Source organism: Pararge aegeria, chromosome 17, assembly GCF_905163445.1.
Source record: "Pararge aegeria chromosome 17, ilParAegt1.1, whole genome shotgun sequence".
NCBI lineage: Eukaryota > Metazoa > Arthropoda > Insecta > Lepidoptera > Nymphalidae > Pararge > Pararge aegeria.
This window is the reverse complement of record NC_053196.1, coordinates 2,189,233-2,212,185: the sequence shown is the minus strand read 5'-3', so window position 1 is coordinate 2,212,185 and position 22,953 is coordinate 2,189,233. Positions and strand designations below refer to the sequence as shown.

Here is a 22,953-nt window from a genome sequence, read left to right as displayed (position 1 = left end):
GCTCCCACGTGCGTTGGTGGGTTTTAACGATTATTATCACGTTCTAGTGAATATAACGAGAACCAAAGGTTTAACGTGCTCTCCAGGGCACGGGAGTGTTCATTCATATCAATTGATTGGAATAAATAGAGTGCTTTTTTGAATAAAAGATCACATGTCGTGTTTAATCTGTGTCATTAGTAATATTGGCGCATGAACAATGACATAATTATGACAGATTGACAATGGCCGCCCAAGGTCGTCCGGACATGTCTAATTATATCCATACATGTATTTATTGCTCCAGTCATGTTTAAACCTTTGCTTTTGTTAATTTAATTGAACTGCCTCGTTAGTCTAGTGGTTAGCCTCTTCAATTACGTATCACGAAGTCCTAGGTTTGAATCCCGGATCGTGACCAACATTTTAAAGTATTAATTAAGGGAGAGTTATCAGTAACGTTGAACCAGGTTATTGGCGTTGCCCGTGCCTTGGAAAGCTAAATTAAGCGGTCCGTCCCGGCTGTTATCATAATAACTTGTGATAAAAAGCCCACTAACTCGTATTGGAGCAACACGGTGGGTCTAAACTTTACACCCGTGCCCAACAGTGGAGCGGTAATATACTGAGGACGATGATGATAGTTATATCAGACCACTTTTAACGGGTTTCTCATATCTGTCCACTTTTAAGCGCTAGTCCGCTCTCTATTCCCCGTCGCACTTCTAAGTACGAAATCGAACATGAGCGGTCAATCAACCCAATTAACATTCACACAGGATATTACCGGTCCGTCGCACCTAATCGTTGCTGATATCGTCACCACGATTATCGACTCTTTGACACAATTGAAATGTTTATTCGAAATCTATTAAACCAGATTTCACAAAATCCCACTGTGACCTCAGCGAGCTTTCTGAATAAAACTAGATATAGAGTGTACAAAGTGAACCACACTTTATCTCCGTGAAAGAAACTTCTTCTGTCTTAATAGTTTAAACGATCTCGTTAATTTCCACTGCGGCTTTCAAATTGCTTTGGGAGTAGAATGAAACGTCTCTAGAACAAACGTTTAAAAGCACTAAACGTTAAGATAAGAATTAAAAAGGTTTTTTAACCTCTAATCTTAAAATGTAAATGAATTACATAATATCAAAAGGGTTATCAAATCTACCTGGGATTCTAGAACTGGTAGTCTATGGCCAAAGAATTGGTTTGGACAAAGTGCAAATGTAGCGAGCCAACTTTTTATTTTTTTTCTCGACAAGTTGATGGTATCGGATCGCCTGGTAGGGATATGCCATTTATATATAAGCCCATATGGTTTATCGGTCAGAGGATTGGCGGCATGTCTGTGTCGGTGGGGAGTAACCTAGCCACGGGCGAAGCCTCCCACCATACAAAAATAATTATCTTAGGTACTATCTGTTGCGGTGGTAAAACTATTAGGATTTAGTTTTATAAGCCTTGAATAGTTATTTGTTTTAGCCTTTTTGTATTTATATTTCATTATTTCTTTTTAAATGCTTGTCTTCGTTAAAATATTATTAATTAGGAGTAAGATATACCTACTAGATATAGTTTTTATTATATTCTAGCTTTAGGTGCATTTGAGTTTTATATAGACGATCGCTAAATCGCCAACAAACTGGTTAACCAGTTTGGCGAGAAAAAAAATGTATGTAACATTTGTGCATCTTTCGATAAAAAAAAAAATTTTAAAAAAATCGGTTTCACAGGTAATTCTCAGAGACAGTAAATAATGTAGGTACCTCTAAAGCCTCAGAAGTATTATTTCGGTTTTCATTTACACTTTGAATAATAACTTATTAGTTCTATATACCTAGGGTGTCTTTAGCTAATGGCATATGTCTCGCCTTAGAAGACACTTGCATATTTGCCAAGGCTAATTATTTGATTCTTTTCTGTTCTGGAGCTTCCGACCCCACTGATCTTTGTAGATACCCGCCTGGATCCATTCGTATAACAGACAATGTTATTTCGCTGGCGGTTCCTATCTCCCATGCAAAGAAATACGTTAAGTCAGGAAGATATTGGGAGTGTACAGAACAAACAGATTTTTCTTTTGTTTATTTAACTTGTGTGAAGTGAACAGGAAACAAATAGAAGACATATTTTTTTATCCTATTATCCCATACCATCCCAACTATAGAACTTGTATAGAACAAAGTAGAGATGAAATACAAACAAAAAGTACGGCCATTGGTCCTAATGTATCAGATTCAGAGAGATACTCCTCAATTATTTGTAACCGGACGGAAACAAATGGATACGCGAGTGGAAAATTATTCACAAACGGAACTTTGATAAAAGTTATAGCCAGAGAGCGAGTGGAAAATAATCTGGGGGTATTTCTTATCCATGTTTCTCATACAAACTGCAGAAAATAAACAAGAATATAGAAAATATGTGCTGGATTGTATGCACCCAGCAATCTCCTAAACAAGCGTAAACGTAAACCAACTACGCAAGTGAGTTTTAGAATTCCTATTTGATAATGAGTGCATGTAGAAGAATCCAAAAGTGCACGTCTCATAATCTCATTCATTACAATAAAATTGAGATTATTTGTAAATAATAATTAAACTACATCTTATTATACCGTGAAAAGTAATAGGCTTGTATTCCTCAAAATACTAAAGCCACAATTTTTTTAATTAGTTTACATAATAAAAAGAGATTTAAAAATATCATGAGTGCTAATTTTTTTTTTTTTTCTCAACATTTGTCGATTTATATTCACTTCTAAATGCAATAAAGAATAAAAAAAGTGATCTTTTAAGTTGGTTACGCACTTGGTGTGCGTAAACTGACAGTAATACCCACCTCAACGCTTCGCTTAAAAGGCGTGCAAAATTTACCTTATCATGATAACGTGGATTGCCGATTTTGGTTACTTATATTTACTTAACTCTTCAACGCGGTAAAAAGCGGTGATAGCGCATTGGGTGAGCCTTCTCATGAGGCCCATAGTTAACGACCATGTTTCTGAACCTATATAATGGGCAACACGCACTGTTCGAATAAGTAGTACATTCTATAAATTAGGTTAACAATAGCAAACTGTAATTATGGGTACTAATTGGTGGAGTAGTAGGACTATAGAATATCAGTTAGCATATATGTTAGTAGTAGGGTGAGGAATAAAAATAAAAATAAACAGCATAAAATATACTTCTAAATTTACGTTTGATTTGGCCTAAACTAAAATTTTAATATTTTATGATTCTGGTTTATAAAACACGAAATCAATATAATTTTTAAATGTTAAGTTTGAGATTAAGATAATTCTTAAATATTTTAGGATATGGAATAATTAAAAGTTCAACGATCTCCGGGTAACTTTTAAAAAACTACACCTTAAGGCTGCTTATCCACTAGAGAAGATTTTTATGGTACCAAAAATAAAAATACTTCAATTGCTTAGTTTAGCTAAGTACTGGTGGAAATGTGTTTAACGAAGTTATTTTGTTTATTAAGATGGATGCTTGCTAAGTATAAATAACAATAAATAATAAATATTCTACACACATCGCCATCTAGCCCCAACATAAGTGTAGCTTGTTTAATGGTTACTAAGATGACTGATGAATATTTTTATGAATAATATACATAAATACTTCTGATATACAGATAAACACCCAGACATTGGAAAACATTCATGTTCATCACGCAAACATTTTCCAGTTGAGGGAATTGAATCCACGGCCTTGAACTCAGAAAGCCGGTTCGCCGCCAGTAAACAGAAAAGTCGGCTTCCTAGTCCAGTCGGTGGCCTAAATGGGTTGCAATGAATTCCTGAAGCGTAATAAGACCATCAAACGGGGACGATGGTATCGACATTATCCAGTTGGGGGAATTAAACCCACGCCCTTAGACTCAGAAAGCAGGGTCACTACCCACTGCGCCAATCGGCCGTCAGTATGTGAGTTAAGAATGCGATGAGGAGCGCTACACAACTTAGCATTAGTGGAAACTATATCATAGTTTCGCAGGTTAGCTTTGACATCTCACAATGCTTAGACAATGACTTGAGGTCTTAGCAGGTAAAAACCACCTTACCTTGCAAATAAGCACACTAGATCGAGCATTCCATGTACGTTAACATAGAGTGAGACAGAATTTCAGTTTTTATCAAATAAAACCCAAAAAAATCCACCTGATCCTAGGCTAGAAGAAATGAAGAAATGAGATACAAAAGTTTGCGAACTCCGAGAAAAATAGAGGGATACGTAATCGAAAAACTCTGGATCAAGTGAGGTTTATTCTGTTAATTGGGTAGGCTTTATATTTCTGAAAACATAATTTTAACTTTTGGGTTATCACGTTTTTATTTGAAGGATTTTTTAAATAAAATTTATAATTCACATTTTAGGTGTAGACATTAAGGAATTTGTATTTTTTTTACTTTTGTAATACTGCAAATTTTGCTCACAGAAAAATCAATACTTGTTTTTTTGCCCACCTGGAAACCGAAAGCGGGACCTCCTGATTCCTAGTTAAACCATTTAACTAATATACAAACGTGTTCGTATTATAACCTATCAATCTCAATAAACAAGACCGGTCGAGACCCATTCGACTCGACGACGTTATTGCGTATTATAGTATTATCTAGATTCTCCCATAAATGACTAACGTTCATGTTTAAACGATCACGTGCCAGATCAATGAATATTAATAGTTTATAGAATATTTAGATAAAGGCCGCAATTATTTCCCACGTACTTATGTTTATTTCGGTATGAAATAACTTAATTATAACGAAACTTACATATATGATGGATGCGATGCCATTGTCATCATATCATCCCATTATCGGCCCACTACAGGGCATGGGTCACCTCCCACAATGAAAAGGGGTTAAGGCCGTAGCCCACCACGCTGGTCAAGTGCGGATTGGTGGACTTCACACACCTATAAGAACAACTCTCAACTCTCAGGTATGTAGGTTTCCTCACGATGTTTTCTTTCAACGTTGGAGCAAATGATATTTATATTGCTTACGCAATAACTAAACGTAACGCAGAGAGGTGCATGCTGGGATTCGAACCTGGCCCCCCGAAAGGGAAGTCAAAGTCCTACCCACTGGGCTATCACTGCTTCAAATATAGTATACCAAATTGTAATAAACAGTATTCCGTAAAAATCCTCTAAGACACATCATAAGCACGTTTCGCTTGGCCATCGGTACCCTTGTATAAGATTTTCACGCTTGCTTAGTTTATTTGATCAAATAAAAACAATGCGATACCAAATGAGTGAACAATTATTTTTTATGTTAAATAAATAATGTATATCTATAAATAGGTGTAATACGACAGTTCACATATCGCCATCCAGCCCCAAAGTACTAAGATAGCTGATGAATATTTTTATAATATTATATAATACACATCAATATTTAATAACAAACAGGTAAATACCCAGGCACTGAAAAACATTCATGTTCATCATGTACAAAAATTTTCCAGTTGTGTGTATCGAACCCACGGCCTAGGACTCTGAAAGCACGGTCGCTGACCACGGCGCCAACCGGCTGTATTATTAAAAGGACTCCATCAAATACGGCTTTATTTCAAAAGCTGAATCTTTTATATAATGTAGAGGTATAATATTCCGTTGTAAAACAAAAACTATTGATCATTTATTATCAAACAAAAATTCTGCAAAGTAACGCCCTCTATATCATTGTATGTAACACAATTAATAAAAGCACTTAACGTTGAATCAATAAATAATAATTAATCAACCAGAAGTGTAACAGACAAAAAATAGCACTTGAAAAGCAACAACACTTCCGCGCCAACGCAATAAGCCACAGACAGCATTAACATGTTAACATTTTTCAATGGCGCGTAACGCACGTTAAAGATGAACGCTCACGACTTTGTAATTGAAAATATCCATCAAGTTTTAATTACAATGACGCTTTATGACGGAACAGAACGTCATGAGCTTTAGTTAATCGTAAATAGTCGCAAAACTTAAAAAAAAATCTGTTGTAATTCTCGCGAAAGATCTCGTCCGGGGATGTAGTACCGCCATAGTTACTTTTGCCGCAAAGCAGTTTTGCTGTCAAATTCTAATTAAAATTCAAAATTTCACAGGCACTTATGAAGCGTGCATACATACCTGTTTATATATAATAATTGTAAGGGGATGGTGATAACTTTGTTCGCAGACTTAAACCTAAAGCTACGAGGGTTCCAATCGCGCCCTGGTCTAAGACGAGCCCACAACAAACTTAGCCAGGTAATTTTTTTTTTGTTATTACATCTCACAGTTTATTTATATTTATATGAAGCTAGAGTAATCCTTAATATTATAATAGGATTACGTTTTATTGAATTTATTCAGAGGACTGTCCCCAAGAGGGATCGCTGTGGTCCGGTCTCAAGCGCGTGGTTGGCGATGTGATTACAGGAACATTTGACTTGTTTGATGGTTAGAAGAAGAAGAAGAAATACTTTATTGCACACAAACATCAAAATATAAATAAAATATAGAATAAGCAAAAGAACAAGAATTGTAGGCATGCAAAGGCGGCTTAGTTAGGTATTGGCTATTGGTTAGTTAGGTTAAGGGCGAGACTTTGAAGAATACGACTCCCTCACATACCTTTAGAAATGTTGCTCTGTTCATAGACCATAAATTTCCACTTACCAATAGGTGGGCTTGGTTGGTCTATCAACTATTACTATCTAAAAAAAAACACGCATGGAGTTTTGATAAGAGCTGTTTCTGTCGATACCATCACCCCCGTGTGATGGTCATATCACGCTGCAGAAATTACTTGCAACCCATTAAATAAATAAATAAATATACTACAACAATACACACATCGCCATCGAGCCCCAAAGTGAGCTTAGCTTGTGTTATGGGTACTAAGATGACTGACGAAAATTTTTATGAGTTATATACTTAGAATATACATATAAACACACAGACACCGAAAAATATTAACGCTCATCACACAAACATTTTCCAGTAGTGGGAATCGAAACCACAGCCTAGGACTCAGAAAGCAGGGTCGCTGCAAACTGCGCTAATCGTCCGTTAAGGCTACATGGAAGCCGACTTTTCTAATTCTTGGCAGCGACCCGGTTTTCTGAGTTCAAGGATGTGGGTTGGATTCCCACAATACGAAAGTGTGTGTGTGATGAATGTTTTTCAGGGGGTTTCTCTGTGTATTATAAGAATTTATCATCATCATCACCAACCCGCTATAGATCTCTTCTCAGAATGAGAAGCGCTTAGGCCATATTCTACTTCGCTGGCCAAGTGCGAATTGGTAAACTGGTTAACACGCCGTTGAGATCATTATGGAGAACTCTTAGGCATGCAGGTTTCCTCGCAATGTTTTTCTTCACCGATTAAAGCAAGTGATATTTAAACAGCTTAAATTAAAACGCACATTACTACGGAAAGTCAGTGGTGCGTGCCGGAGCTCAAACTCGGTCCCCAATAAAAAAAAGCCGAAGCCTTACCCAGCTATCACCGCGTAAGTTTTTATTAGTTAAGATATTCACAGTCATGGCAGTACTATAACACAAGGTGTCGACTTACTTTGGGGCTAGATAGCGATGTGTTAATGGTCGTAATATATTTATTTATTTGTTCTAAATCACAAAACAATCTCCTATACAGTATAACCAGGAGCAAATTCTTGTGTAGCCGAAAACATATTTGTTGATCATCTAGAGATGCAGATAATCCATGGAAACACTAGGTAATTAATTTAATTACCTAGTGTTTTCAATGATATGATATTAAAAGGTAATTAATTTAAATTTAGCGAAACCTAAAAAAGGGCCAGAAAAAACGCGAAATGATCAGAAGATGCAAAAAGGTCGAAAGCCACATAAGATACGCAAGTTAAAAATTAGAAACAGGCGTAAAAAAAGTAAGAGCCGCAAAGCCTTTGTTGGTATTCATATGAAATGGCAATGGCATCAGTCAGACATGGAACTAAATCGGTCCGTTGTTCCATAACGGAACCTTAAAAAAGCGATCAAAATGCTCTCAGAATCTAAGGCTTTCCAAGATATTCAGGAAAACCAACCGTAAAACTATTACCGAGAATTCAAAATGGATTGAAAGGCAAATTCAATAGTTAAAAGGTATTTTATAATCCGTGAAAAGCCTTGACGAATGCACTTTTACCACCGTGGGTTTAATTAAAACGTTCGCGGAAAAGAAAATTGGAAAACTCAGTGACCTGTTATAGCAGCGGTGCATGTCATTATGTTCGAAAAGTTACATTCATTTATTTTAAGCACCGGGTAGGTAGGTTTTGATCGCAATTAATTCAATTACAACTTTTACCCAAGAGAACATCGCGTTTTAATGAATTGAAAATTATTTTAAAATAGTGACAGTGCGATATTCAATCTCGTTTATTAATTCTTGTGCAGGCAAATGCTTGCCTAAGGATACGGTTCTAGCGTGTGGAGGCTTCCTGAGAATCAATCTAAACTGTGGAATTGATGCATCAACCGAATCTTATGTTACCATATTATGTTATAAACTAAAAAGTTTGTATACTCTTTGGAAACAGAACTATTGCAAATAATAGACAAACATATGGGCGATGTCGCGCACTAGATGTTGTAACGGAAGCTTCCGGATCAGGAGGTTTGTTCTCTTCTGGTAGCGACGGATCTCACGGAGGGCCACGGTGAGGCTTCTTGACACCGCCTGTCGCCGGCGCGCTATTACGCGCAGCCTTGTTGGCCAGCCTTGGTGGCCAGCCTTGGTGGCCAGCACGGCTAGCATGGCAGGAGATAATTATCCCCCAATGAAAGGAAAAATTGAACTTCTCCCACAGCTGTATCAACTCTCAAAGCACTGGCGGACAAGTGGAAATAATATCAAAATAATATATGTGCAATAATAAACGGGGGCTAACTTCTCATATTCTATGTTACCATGCTTTAACTGGTGGACACGGTAATTATTTCCCTTGTCCGGGTATATGATCGGGGGATAAAATATGTCTCCTGCTTGTGCAAGACCTGCTGCCTTGGTAGCCAGCTGTAGCGTAGCGCGTTAACACCGGTGTACTTACGGGCGGTTTGCTTCATACGTGCTATTATGACGCTCTACGATAATTATATGCGGGTGTGGTGGGGGTGCTGCAGACTGCCTGTTTGGGTTATAGGATGTGATGACGGACATTTGGCAAAATATGTCATGACTTAAAAAATACGGCAGACGGTATCAGCGTCTTTAAATAGGCTGATATTAAGATTAGTCAATAAGTATAAGAGGTTTGAAGCGGTGATAGCCCAGTGGGTGGGAGCTGGACTTATCTTTCGGAGTTCCGATCTGCCGAGTTTGAATCCCAGCATGCACCTCTAACTTTTCTAAGCTATGTGCGTTTTAAGTAAATAAATATCACTTGCTTAAACGGTGAAGGAAAACTGCATTCCTAAGAGTTTTCCTTAATGTTGTCTAAGGTGCGTGGAGTCCACCAATCCGCACTGGGCCAGCGTGGTGGACTATGGCCATAACCCCTTCTTATTGTGGGAGGAAACCCATGCCCTGTAGTGGGCCGGTAATTTGTTTATATGATGATGATAAATGGTTTTCTTCTGACAGACTGACAGGCAACCTAAAGCCCAAGCGGCAGAACGTAAAAATTATTAAATAATATTCTTTCAGCACTCCTATGTGAACTTCGAAAGGATTGGGATGAAATTTTATATGATACCACTACCATGTGATATGATACCATTTTTCAAGTGGTCAAAACAGACAGATACAAGACGTGTTCATGTGCAATAGGCAATGAAAGTAAGTGTAAGAATCCTTCATTTTCCAATCCATGAATTTGGGAATTTGTTGTTATATTTCTCATTAGCTTTACCCATACCTTGGTGTAGGTAGGACTTATGGGGCTATGCCCGTCTACTTAAAACAAGGTGCGTATATCTATGGGATATCTATGGGAAAAAATTATATAGGGGAGTGCACTGATATCTATAGTACGAGTTTTTACTCAGTTTAGGTACCAGTGATTCAACCATACATAGTACTAAGCTATGATTTCTGTCACAATTTAATAATCGTGCGAATAAATGATTTTATTATTATTATTATCAGAAACAACGCAGACGGAGGAGCTGGCATTCGCGAGGTGATCACTTAAGTATTTAATCAGTTTGATGCATATATTTTTGCGAGAGTTCACGAACTATGCGATCTTATTCCCTCTGCACATTTTCATCACCAGTTCGGTGGTAAATTAGTGTAACAGTGGAGTGTAAAGAACGTAAGAGGTCTGTTGAATCGTAGAAATAGTTTGCTATCTGTGGAATTATCTTTGAAGTCTGTTTTCGCTGAAAGTTAAAAATAATTTCTAAAGAAGGTATAAAGGTATAAATCTATTCAACGAGTGTAATTTTTCAATACTGAAACACTATTACGGGTTAGAATAACAAGTGCCGGTAAAATGTTAGGTCAAATAAAAAAACAGCCTTTCAAACATATAAAAAGTTAAACAAAAAAGGTCAAGTACACACTAAGTATCACAGTTTAGCTACCACACAGTTGGCCAAAAAATTGCCGCCTCTATATAGAAATTGAAAGAAAACACGCTCGAATCGGCTCACTTGACCTAATTTTATTCTGACGGATTTTTGAGCAAGTTTGTTAGACTTTACTGAATCGTAACTAGGCGGATTCAATTGCAACCTCTTCATATTATATGAATAAAGATGTCAAGATTATGGGCATTTTATGAATCTATCGTGAGTGATATTATAACTCATCATAAGAATATCATGCCTATCCTTACTATTATAACAATATTAGTTAGGAAAGATTAGTTAGATTATATGTTTTATGAGCTAAGGATAAACAAATACACTACCGCTTTAATAAATACGAAAGTTTGTTTGTTTGGCCTTCACGCCTATCATCTACTACTACATTTGAAAGAACGGAGTGCGAATATAGGCTCCTTTTTATCCCGGTAAAACTCACGGTTCCCAGTGTGTGTTTTTGGTTTGTCTTTTACGCAGCGATGGAGGATTCATTTTCTTTTTTTTCTCCTTTTTATCCCGGTAAAACTCACGGTTCCCAGTGTGTGTTTTTGGTTTGTCTTTTACGCAGCGATGGAGGATTCATTTTCTTTTTGTTTGTGTATCAGGCTACTTCATGTACCACTAAGAAGACAAATTGATGGAGACGGCTTCATTAGTAAGTTATTAATAACATACTTGTCGACAATATCACTTTCACACCGAACGGAATAGCCATTCGGTGTTATCCAGCTTTGAACAAGTATGGACAAGCATGAAACTAATTTTGATGTTAAAACAAGATTAGCTTTGCCATCTGTATAAAAGCTAATCTGTGCCAGTATTTTACGTGACATTATGAGATCTTGACCGTGACCTTATAACCGTAAAAGTAGGTGTTCACTGCATTCGTGGTGCAGTTGAAATTGACACGAGGCGAAAGGTACATATCAAACCTAGAATTTGACATTCGACGACCTTTTACCATTTAATGTTAGTGATGAATATTTATCTTGTTATTTTTAAAATATATTTATACCATAAATTGGCATACAAAAGAGGGACTTAATGCTTGCATTTTATACCAGCCAAGCATCGGATGTGCGAGAAAAACGAGTGAGGATGTGGCCAAAAAAGAATTTTAGTAACCGCGCAGTGGAGGCTTCAGGTCACAGTTGATGCACAAGTGCATAAAATTGAGTTTAAGTCCGCCTACACAAAGTACAACTTTTAGAGCATGCCAAGTTCCAACATCATTTTAAAGTTTAACAATCTTTAGAATTTCTCTGTTTTGGGAAAGGAGTGGCCTGAAACCACGATTGGTTAAGTGTGTTTTATTATATTGTTTAAACATAGGTAAAGGTAACTTTTATGTAGTATTTTTTAGTGTAGGTAAAAACACTATTTTTACCTACACTTGGAGAAATTATCAATTTTATAAATTTAAAATGCATATAAACATTTTCGGAACCGACAGGATTTAGGTAAAAACACGAATAAAAATTATAAAAAAGCAATGTGTCAACTCTTGTTTCAAACGTGTCTCATTGTAATATGGACCTGGTATAATACTACTTTTAGTTTCATAATTCTGTTGTTGTGTACAAATAACCGTATACATGATTCGTGTGCACGGTTTCTGTTTACTCTTAACTTTGTGTGTAGTACAAATGTTTTTGAGAAAAGATACATGCCTAATAGTTTTGGCCGCCCAGGATCTTAAACCCGGGATTCAAATGACAAGATGAAAAATGTAAGCTCCAACCAATTCTACCTATTAGTCGCATTAGATTATTTTTTTAAATCCTTAGGTATTATGATATTCGATTTATTAAATCCAACGAATAAACTCGGAGCTATGCCCGCTTCTCCTAAAACTAGTTCCCGTAAAGGTCAACCGATTGTTGACGTCGATTTTATATGTTTTCCCGACCATTGAACCCTGCGGTCTCGCGCTGACTATAACGATCCGATGATAATAAATTTTGATTGCTTTTTAATTTATTTGTTGTTTGGGATTTCTGAGGGTTCCAAAATTGAAAATTCATAATTTATTTATTTCAAGTAGGCCCAGTTTATAAGCACTTTTGAAACGTCAAGTCAGTCTGTTTGTCGTGACCCTACCACCGATTCGGAAGGCAGATTCCACCGAGAAGAGTCGGCAAGAAACTCAGTAGATTTCTCTTTTTCAACATCATTTTACAGTTTACAATGAAAATGTATAAATAAATATAATTAATTTTCTTTCTTGTGAGAGATGAGAGCAGAGCCTGCTTCCAAGCAGCCTTGTCGTTAATACGTACCCAAGGGGTAAAACGGCACTGTATTACTAAGATTTCTCTGTCCGTCCGTCTATCGCTATGTTGTATCTCATAAACCGGTATAGTAAGACAGTGTTCACAGATGATGTAATTCTTTAGCTGGTAAACAACAAATAAAAACACCGGTGATCAGAGATATTTTTTGCTGTTTTTTAGATTATGGTACAGAACACTTTTTGTGCGAGTCCGACTCGCACTTGTTTTTGAATTTTGAACTTAATTGTTAGTGCTGAAATGAAAAAATACATTGTGTAGCCTTATACTTTTTACGCGTACTCAAAGTGTGGCGCATACGCTAGGTAATCCTGTTATCTAACTTAAAGGACTATCGAGCGAATCACTTGTTTGTGGGTACAAGTCCCACAAAACTGCTCCTTTTCCCCCAACGGAGTGGTATGTTTATGAACAAAAATATTAATCCATAAATTCCGATTTTTGCCGCGTGGTGACGGCAGATCAGAATACAGTTGTCACCACCCGTCCTTTTACCGCGGGTGGCGTACGAGGCGTCTATGAAAATATATCGGAGAACGGGCAGCAGCGTCCTCTGTGCTACTACTACCATATGGTGGTGATTATGGGCAATCATCTCGGTGGGAAAGACCTTAAGTACAACAATGGACTATTATAGGCTATTGATAAATTCTAAATTCAAAAAATTAAAAATTAAAAAAAATTAAAAAAAATAAATTCAAAATTCATTTATTTCCAGTAGGCCTAATATAAGCGCTTTTGAAACGTCAAGACACGTACCGATTTCGATTTTTACTATTATAGGCTATTGATAAATTCTAAATTCAAAAAATTAAAAATTCAAAAAAATTAAAAAAAAAAAATTCAACAAAATTCAAAATTCATTTATTTCCAGTAGACCTAATATAAGCGCTTTTGAAACGTCAAGACACGTACCGATTTCGATTTTTAGTTAACCTCCAAAGTATAGAACTTTAATACAATCTTCTAACTTTTAATTCCACCTCTTATTTACTACGAGGACCAAGGCCTCAAGACAACGTACTTTCACAACATTATAATAATATTGTTGTATAACTACAAAAAATAACCAATCCGCACTGGGCCAGCGTGGTGAACTACGGACCTTCTTATTGTGGGAAGAGATCCGTGCCAGATGATGATGATAAAACAGAAATAAAAATAAATAAATTATTTTTAATAACTTCCTAGAAATAAAACAGGTGCTAAAAAGGAATATTTTTGATTATTTTTTTTCCACTACCTATGATACAATTTTTGATGCTCGAACTACAGTATATTGTAACGGGTTTTGTATTTATTATACAAATTGATTGCTGAATTATACAAATTTCCCGTTACACTGTTATTTTTTTATGATATGTCACTATTTTTAACTCACAGGTGCAGGTTTTTTAAATTATTTTAATATGAATTAAGAAGCGGTGTTCGGGGGGCGAGTTTGAATCCCAGCACGCTCCTCTAACTTTTCTAAGTAATGAGCGTTTTAAGTAATTAAAATATCACTTGCTTCAACGGTGAAGGAAAACATCTTCAGGAAACCTGCATGGCTGAGAATTCTACATAATGTTCTCTAAGATGTGTGGAGTCCACCAATCCGCACTGGGCCAGCATGGTGGACCACAACCTATTCTCATTGTGGGAGGAGACCCGTGCTCTGTAGCGGGCCGGTAATAGGCTGATGTGATGATGGTGATGATGAAATTAGTAGAGCTTTATGTGACAGAGCTGGTCCGAGGAAGTAACACCGCCATGCTTCAGCAGCATGCTATCGCCAAGCAGCATGGCTGTCGCCAAGCAGCATGCATTGTTGAAATGCTATGTTCCATTCTGAATGGCGTGCTAGCTGGTGTAATTCAAAAATTCAAAATTCAAAATTCATTTATTTCAAGTAGGCCTAATATAAGCACTTTTGAAACGTCGAGTCTTACTGTTTACCATAGTCCTTACTGTGTAAGCAACAGCTGAAACCTGTCACAAGACAACATCAGAGTAAATTCATATTCAAATTCAAAATTCATTTATTTCAAATTCAAAATTCAAAATTCAATACTTAATTTTTTTTTTAAACGTCAAGTATGACTGTTTTTAGTGACTCTACCACCGGTTCGGAAGACAGATTATACCGAGAAGAAGCCGGCAAGAAACTCAGCAGTTGCTCTTTTCCAAAATCATTTTACAATTTAACAATCATTGTTCTATCTTGTGTGAGATGGAAGCGGAGCGTCTTGCATTCAGGCAACCTTGTCATTAAGAAATTAATCAATAGTATGGTAACGTCGATGTATTCAATTTGTTTTGATTCATTCTTTAAACTTATGTACAGGTTAATAATATATAAGATATATATAAATCTCCTGTCACGATGTTTGTCCGCGATGGACTCCTAAACTACTTAACCGATTTTAAATTAAATTGGCACACCGTGAGCAGTCTGGTCCAACTTAAGAGATAGGATAGCTTAGATCTTTAATAATAGTTGCAATTTTATTCTATTGCAAATTATTTGTCTATAATTAATTGACAGTCACATGACAGTCATACTACTATACTCATTTAAGGCTTAGCGATACTGAATACTTTAAAAACAAAATAAAACGCAGACAAAGTCGCGGGCAACAGCTAGTAAGATATAATATTACCTTTGGTATTATGTTATAAAAGCATACTCAGCCCCACAAATGGTTTTTGCACTTTTCGAAGGCGATATGCTGATATCACCAGTCACCAGTTAAGTCATATATTAGAAAGATAGAAAGAAGAAAGAAAGAAAACTTTATTTGAATATACACAAACTAGAATTAAAATAAAACTTAATAGTCTACACAACAATTATAGGAACGGTGTGATCCCAAAATGGTTTCCACTCAGCATGTTTGCAGTGCCTGTTAATGACACAGCGCTGATCGTCCGTGAAGCCAGACGATATCGATAGACGATAAATCCCAAGCCCAAAGTCAAAGTCAAAGTCAAAAATATCTTTATTCAAGTAGGCCCCACAGGTGGCACTTTTGATGCGTTCATAAGAATTACACGGTAGTGAGATGATGGCGATAACCACATTCGTAAACTTAAAACTAAAGCTACGAGGGTTCCAAACGCGTCCCGGTCTAAGAAGAAGCCCACAACAAACTTAGCCGGGTGTTTTTTTTTTTTTTTGTTATCACCACCTCACAATGTCATTTTAAATTATTAGAAGAGCAACCTGGTTAGAGCAATAATTTTCACCCTAGCTTTTTTATCGTTTACGTAGTCCTTTATACTATAATAGGACTTTTCTATAAGCTTACGTTTAATACAAACTTTGAACTTTTTAAGAGACATCTCCAAGATGTCAATTGGTAGCCCTATATATTAATATATAATAATTATTATACAGCCCCTGCCATCAAACCCGGGACGTCCCGCATATAAGACCGCTCACAGCTGAGCCTCGGAGGTCGTCAAAATACTTCGTCAAAAACGAAGAAGATATCGGCAGGTTTTATTAAATCGGAGGATGGCTTTTGTAAATAATGCCATAATTAGTTCAGAACAGGATAAACAACGAAATAAAAGTCGTAAAGCGACTAATGACCTGTGAACGCCGGCGAATTATTTTCGTAGGATCAAACTTTTTTTACAGTTTAACGACTGATTATTTTAACTAAATCTTATTCAGAGGTAGACAGGATGCCGTTCGTTTTAAAAATAAAACGGTTATTAAAGTGGATGGATGGATGTCAATTGACAAAGTCAATTTTTGTGAACCTGCCACCTGTGGTACTTGAATAAAGATATTTTGGACTTTTGACTTTGAATAAAGTCAACTCAGGGAGTGCGGAATTGACTGAGACTTAAATTAAAAATTTAATGATGTTTGTTTATTGTTTAAATGAAATAAAGCAAAATCTAGCCCATGGATCACTTAAAGTGGTAGAGCTTTTGACGTCTTTTTGACGGCCGACTGGCGCAGCGGGCAGCGTTCCTGCTTTCTGAGTCTAAAGTTGTGGGATCGATCCCCAAACCTAGGAAACATTTGTGTGATGAACATGAATGGTTTTCAGTGAATGGATCAGTATCTGTATATTATTTATGTATAACTCATAAAAAAAATCATCGCATTGTACGCTTACTTTGGGGCTGGATGGCGATGTGTGTATTGTCGTAGTATATTTATTAATTATTTATTTTTGTGACAGCGCGTCCAGGGAAGCGGTACCACCATGCTTCATTCTGCCTCCAAGCAGCATTCTTGCAATTCTGTACCAGTCTGACCGACGTGGTTGGCGGTGTAAATGTTACGTTGTGTGTTTACGCAGTGCATATATAATAATTAAATAGTTCAAACAAACTAAAAAAACACGCTTGGTATAAAAAAATAAACTAATTTCTTTCTTTTAGTTTATTCATAATAGCGATTTTTTTTGTGTTTCTTGATCTATTATTTTTATTAGAGCAAAATTAATCGGTAACCCATCCACCATTAAAGAGATAAAATATTTTTTTTTTATTCAGTGTGCCCGTCTCTCGAAATGCAAGTTCTAATTATTATTTAAAACAGGCCATTAAAAAGTAATAGCTAACGCCCTCTACCATCTAGTAGCTTAATGTTTTCTGTGGAATTTGTTAGGTACGCGAACGCCATAGGTTTTTACATTTGGGTCTAGATGGCGCTGTAGTAATTAGTAAAAAATCTTATTTTTTATAGTGAAAATTGCAATAATCTTTTCAGATTAGTGTATTGTCATCGGTCCTCGATATGTCTACAAAGTTTGAAAGAAATCTGACCGTTTCAAGTGGGTCAAAATCGCGCCCAAAGAAGTCGGTTACAAACAAATATACAAGTGAAGCTAATATAAAGCGTGTAAAAACAGAAACGATTCGGATTAATAACCTTCTGCTTTTTGAAGTCGGTTAAAAATATAATAAATATTACAATATCTTTATTGTAATGTTCATTATATTCAAATTCAAAAATTTCAAATTTTATTTCAAACAAACAAACACATAAAAAGTAATCCAAAGAATACAGATAAAGTCTGTGATTTCCACACTAGGATTCCCTGTGTCGTGGAAATCACTTCCTTCCAGGCTGAATACAAGAAAGGTAACTTAATAATAAAAAAAAAATCAAAAACATAAAAAAAACAGCTTAGCATCCAAATTCTGTTGGAGCAATAATGACAAAAAATTGTTCTTTAATGTGTGTAATGTGTGTTAATACTATACTATAATAGCCAATGGCATTGATAACATATGTTTTACACATATAGCTTGTATCAGATTTATATACGTTTAAGGCGCGGCCATATACAGTGTCAACATTTTTCAATAGGCAGGAATCTTCTCGTCCTTAACACAAAACCAATCGTTAAATCGAAACAAAGGACTAACGATAAAATGTTAATTACTAACGTTAAAGCATCACGTGCAATGCAGTTTACCTTCGCGTGGCCTGCTTAAGGCGACTGCACATATCGCTTCTTTGTTTTAATACAGAACAAAAGTTAAATAGTACTTAGTAATTTTTCTAACTGTAACTTAACTTAAGTTTTTTTTGACGGCTGATTAGCGCTGCGCTGCTCATCACACAAACATTTTCCAGTTGTGGGAATCGAACCCACGGCCTTGGACTCAGAAAGCAGGGTCGCTGCAAACTGCGCAAATGGGCTGTCAATGTCTAGGTGTTTATCTTTTTATTATCTTCTGTAGCCAGTGGCGTGCATCTCATAGATGCAAATAAGCAGTGCATACCCTGACCTCAGGGCCTCTCAGACCATAAGGACGACCTAAAATTGAAAGATTGAAAAAAAATTAAACAATTAATAGAAAACTATAAAAGCGCCATCTAGTTAAAACCGGCCGCACTTCTATGTAAATCAATGGACAAGTCCCGTGACATGGTTTAGAACTAAAATAGACAAACTGCATAATATTTCGACTATATTTTAATTTTCAGTTGTAAACAGTATCCATAAATAAAAAGTAACGCATTAAATATAATTTAAATCTCATAAAATTAGCTGGGGTTTTCACGATTAGGTATCCATTGCCGATTAAATACGGTGCAGTTACGCATATTCAAGTTTTTTGGCCACATCTCAAGGAATGAGGAGTCGATTGAACGATTGGTGGTGCAAGGACAGGTTGAAGGAAAAAGGGCAAGAGGGCGGTCACCTACTCGTTGGATAGATACGGTGAAATCGTTGACCCAGACAACTGTGGTAAAATGTTTTCGACATGCTACCAACCGCCAAAAGTGGAGAAGACTCGCCCGTGAAGCCGTGCAATCCAGTGATGTCTAGCGCCATGATATTCATCTCAGCAGCCACGACCACTCTGCCAAGAGTGCACGACTAAGAAGAAGCCGATTAAATCGTTTATTCGTCGCTCGAATTAATGCGCCGCGCCGCCGCGGTCTCCATAGAAGCACGGCGATTGAATGCATCTGTCGTTACTTGTGTGCGCGAGCACACAAGGAAGTCCTGGTGTGTAGTAATATAATCGCGTGCGTGCTTACACATTATTTGGCTCTTTCTATGTGTGCGAGTTTTCCAGGTTTCCAGTATAGGGGTTTCGCTTGTGTGCAAATCTTAAAAGCACTGCTTACGGAAATTTGAAATCCAAATGTATGCTTTGTTTATTTATAAGCACAAGTAATTTGCTTTGTTTGTTATTGTTTTAAACGGCAATAATTCTTTTTTGTAATTAAAAAATTTATCAATGAATTTGATTACATTCAAGGTCTTTAGAAATTATAAGTACCTAAGTTGTTCAAAAAGTATATTAAAATAACCAAATTAAAAGTTGCCGAATTATGTTAAATAAATTATTAACGTATACCAGGTGCCATTGGTAACTGATGAAGAATAATATTCTTCAAATGACAACTTTTAATAGCATTTGTGTACTAAGAAAATATTACGGACATATTTTGACTATGATATTCTCATTATCGCTGGCGATCGCTCGGCGCCATTACTGTTTACCTTTTACCTTCTGTCATAACAACTTATATTCACCGAATTAGAATTGAATACTGTTTTTTTTTTGCTGTACGGTTGTTTCTAAATAGTTACAATTACTATTGTTAACATTAACCTTTGTGACAGTGTACTGTTTGTAAATGATTGTGAGGAATATTCTTATTGTAAGAAAGTTCTTATATTCGGCGTGTGATCTGATGGTTCAGTGTGCTTGGAAAATGTAGGTAAGTTTAGAGCTAATTCTTAACTAACGTTTAATTGAGGTTATTCGTAAAGGAAGGAATGCACCTTCAAGGAGTGGCACATAAAAAGAGCTCTGACTGACTTACATAAACAGGCGAATAGCAGTGATCAGTTTTTTGTTTCATTATTTATTTATAATAATACCTATGTTTGTTTATTCTTTACACAAAAAACATTATTTAATGTAATTGCCGCAATGGAAGACAATTTTAAAAACTCGCTGGTCGGTGGTCTCAGAGTTTACTATACTGGAAATAGGAGATGATGAGAAGATCTATATGGGTATCACAAACAATGTTAAGTTAGGTACCTACCTACTCACAAATAAAATTATACAGTAACATCAAAATAGCATGTTCAGTACCTATTTTTTTTAATGCATACCCTGACCGAAAACCCTATGCACGCCACTGTCTGTAGCTTATAGAAAAGTCCCATAATATTATAAAGGACTACGTAATCTATAAAACTTGAATGTGAATTATTGCTCTAACCAGGTTGCTCTTCTAATAATTTTAAATGACAATATCACCATCTGGGTGATAACAAAAAAATTACCCGGCTAAGTTTGTTGTGGGCTCTTCTTAGACCAGGGCGCGTTTGGAACCCTCGTAGCTTTGGTTTTAAGTTGGCGAACGAAGCTATCACCGCCCTCTTACAAATTATGTAAACATATATGTATTAACGCTTCATAAGTGCCTGTGATAGGCCTACATGAATAAAGAGTTTTGAATTTAATTCTTCGTATTTACTGTGGACACGGTAAGTACAGTGCGAAATGTGCGACCGCCTTTAGATGAGGATAATTCTTGCCCTTTTACAGCAAGGACTGCGAATGTGATAAACTGCACGATTTAACAAGTAGCGCCATTGTGCCTAAAATGGTATCGATTTGATACGGACTCTTCGTTTGGATCTTTGACGACTCCCCTGGCGCAGTTGTCAGAGTTGTGATGTTATAAGTGGAGCTTTCAGGTTCGACTCATTTTTGAATTTAGAATTTCTAAATTTTCTCTGTTCTAGTCTGGGGTTTTTCTCAGCAGATGTTGACTTTACAATGAATAATTGTTACAATTATTCCTTGTAAAGTCAACATCTGAGGATGCTCCGGTTTCGGAGCGAAACGTGCGTAGAGTTGGTGTGGAGTATACGGATTGAAGAAATTATAAATTACACCATACAGATTCTCCTGCTGTTCGCGGAGTCAAACAAATTAAGCTTAATTTTCATAATACGAATGTTTTTCAGTGTCATGGTGTTTATCTTTAAATTATAAGAATTTATGTGTATTCATAAAAACATTCATCAGTTAGTACCCATCACACAAGCTACGCTTAGGGGCAATGGCGATGCATGCATAGTCATAGTATATCATCATATCAACCCATTACCAGTCACTACAGAGCACGGGTCTCCTCCCACAATGAGCAGGAGTTAAGACCCTAGTCCACCACGCTGGCCCAGTGCGGATTGGTGAACTCTACACATCTTTTGAGAACATAATGGAGAACTCTCAGGAATGCTGGTTTCCTCACGATGTTTTCCTTCACCGTTGAAGCAAGTGATATTTTAATACCAAAAACGCACATAATTTAGAAAAGTTAAAGGTGCGTGCTGGGACACGAACTTGACCCCCCGAAAGTGAAGTCGAAGTCCTGCTCACTGGGCTATCACCGCTTCACCGCATATCGCGTAGTAGTATATATAAATATATGTATACTAGCTGTTGCCCGCGACTTCGTCTGCGTTTGATTTTGTTTTTTGATGTGGCATTCAATTTACTTGTAGTTCTAAAAAAATCTAAGCATTCAGTATCGCTAAGCCTTAAATGAGGGGTTTGCTGCTGTCCGCTGAGGAGTTCTGTCCTCTATCTCCAACCACATTAAAACCAAAATCAAACACATATATTATAACCTCTATAGTACAAAAATAATTATTTAAATCGGTTATAATTTGTCGGAGTTATGGTGTAAAATCGTCGAACACTTTCATCCCCTCTCCCAAAGGAACCGAGCTTAATGTTGGGATAAAAAGTATCCTATATTACTTCTAACACTTCCAAGAATATTTGTACGTAACAAACAAACTATCATTGACATTTATCATATTAGTAGGGATAGGGATAGTAGGGATAGGGATATATATATAAGTGTTAAAAAAGTAGAAATGAAAATTTGTATGGGATGTCACGGGAAACACTATAGCATTGTATTCGAGTCTCTGGTCTTATCGGGGAATGAAGAGTAAAGTTTGGAGCTGTTGTCTGCGACATGACGACCCTCGTCAGTAGCAAACACTGGCGTCACACAGATGAGTAAATAGCTTAACTTTAACAACAGTATATTGTATAGGCAGATTCCACTGAGAAGAGCCGGCAAGAAACTCAGCAGATTGCTCTTTTCCAACATCATTTTAAAGTTTAACAATCTTTAGAATTTTTCTGTTTTGTGAGAGAGCGGAGTGGCCTGCTTCCAAACAGCCTTGTCGTTAAGGAATTCATCAACCGTGTAGTAACCACGATTTGTTAAATGTGTTTTAATATATTGTTTAAACTTAGGTAAAGGTATATCTAATATTAAATAATAAATACATAAATATACTACGACAATAATAGCTTGTGTTATGGATACTAAGATGACTGATGAATATTTTTATGAATTATAGATAAATAAATACTTGTAATATACAGATAAACATCGAACCCACGGCCTTTGACTCAGAAAGCAGGATCGCTGCCCACTGCGCCAGTTGGCCGTCAAAATGTTTATTATGTTAAATTATAAATTTGAATTCTCTGTTTTATCTCTAATTTAAATGCACATATGGGTAGACACTGACCCCCAAGACACGGCATATCCTAGTTTGGGGAAACAGGGTAATTAAAAAAAAAAAAAAAAAATT

The 22,953-nt window shown here is 36.4% G+C and overlaps 1 protein-coding gene across 3 annotated transcripts in view; it reads left to right on the top strand.

The window, feature by feature from the left end:
* LOC120630837 (Ig-like and fibronectin type-III domain-containing protein 1) overlaps positions 1-22,953 on the top strand; it is a 225,004-nt gene that overhangs the window by 82,930 nt on the left and 119,121 nt on the right. The gene's annotated exons all lie outside the window — the stretch shown is intronic.